Source organism: Manacus vitellinus, unplaced genomic scaffold, assembly GCF_001715985.3.
Source record: "Manacus vitellinus isolate BGI_N305 unplaced genomic scaffold, ASM171598v3 scaffold_141_pilon, whole genome shotgun sequence".
Classification (NCBI taxonomy): Eukaryota; Metazoa; Chordata; class Aves; order Passeriformes; family Pipridae; genus Manacus; species Manacus vitellinus.
The window spans coordinates 108,769-110,115 of NW_021939012.1; the positions used below are offsets into that span (position 1 = coordinate 108,769).

The window sequence follows — 1,347 nt, forward strand, 5'->3', positions numbered from 1 at the left end:
ACTGGATGGGCTTTGAGGTCCCTTCCCACCCAAACCAGTGTGGGATTCCATGATAATGAGTTTGCAGGAGATGAGGTTTGGGAGAAATGCAAAACTAAAAATACATCATTGAGAGGGATAATGCCAGGAGGAGGAGATTTGGGCTGCTGAGGAACAGCTACAGGATGATGATGGAGGCCCCATCCCTGGAGGGATTTCAGAGCCCTGTGGATGTGGCACTTGGGGACATGGGGCAGTGGTGGCCTTGGCAGTGCTGGGGGAGGGTTGGACTCCCCGGGCTCAGGGGATTTTCCAACCCAAATGCTTCCATGATTCCCTGCCCCGGGAAGGGCAGAGGGACACACACCAGGCCGGGTGCTGTGAACCAGGAGTGACCAAACCCCACAGCAGGGACAGCCCATCCCAAACCAAATAAACTCCAGAGACTCCAAACCAGGACCCAGCTTGGCTTCAGGTTTGTTTTTTTTTAAACTAATATTTTCTACTTTACAGAGTGTTTGGGGCCAGCAGGGCCCCCAGAGCTGTGCACGGACACACACGGACTATGTACAGAATATACACTGTCCCTAAGGATACTGTACAGAATTCCAGGCTCCAGGGAGGGCAGAGGCACTGGGAGGCCCAGGGGGCTCCTGCTGCTCCATGCCTGGCTCCAGAGGGGGAATGCAGGAGTTCAGCCACCTCTGAGACCCCCACACCTCCCCAGCCCCGAGAAGGGGCAGAGCGATGGAAACGGAGCAGCTTCCACTGGGAGCACTGGGAATGCCACAGCTCTGGGCAGGATCCATCCTGCCACCTGCAACGGTGCCCAGTTCAACCACAGCAGGCTTCTGACAGGACAAGGCTGCCAGATCCCTCCTAATCCCTTTTTTTAGGCAAAAATTTCAGCCCTGGCCAGACACCCGGACGGGGAAATGCAGACATGGAGCAGCAAAGGCCTTGGGCTCACAGAAGATCCATTCCCAGGGCAGGAAGGGGATTCCAGGCAGGGGGAGCTGCCTCTGAAGGCAGGAGCAGAGGAGCAGGGCCCAATCCTGTGCATTCCCTCTTGGCATGGGCTGTAGGAATCAGATTTTCCAACAGGTTTCCTCGGGAAGCGGGCTGAGCTCAGCCCTCCCAGTGCCCCGGGCACAGCCCCAGTCACGGACCTGACTCTCCAAGCAGAGTGAATGGCAGTTGGAGCCAGCTCCTCCCAGCAGCCATCCCAGGCACTCTGGAGAGCTCTGGTCCTTGGGGATGCACCAGCCCCTCCTTCTCTGGCTCTGCCCTGGAGAGAATCCAGCAGCTTTCCATGTCCAGAATTCCTCCTCCCGCTCCCCCTGCAGCTGGAGCTCGCACTGGGCTGAG

At 57.8% G+C, this 1,347-nt stretch overlaps 1 long non-coding RNA gene across 1 annotated transcript; it reads right to left on the reverse strand.

The window, feature by feature from the left end:
- Nucleotides 1-449: 449 nt before the first annotated feature.
- On the reverse strand, nt 450-1,341 carry LOC108638956. The gene is made up of 2 exons (XR_001920180.2): nt 1,149-1,341; nt 450-1,058 (listed from the first exon to the last, which is right to left on the reverse strand). It is a non-coding gene; the product is annotated as an uncharacterized LOC108638956 (long non-coding RNA).
- Nucleotides 1,342-1,347: the final 6 nt, after the last annotated feature.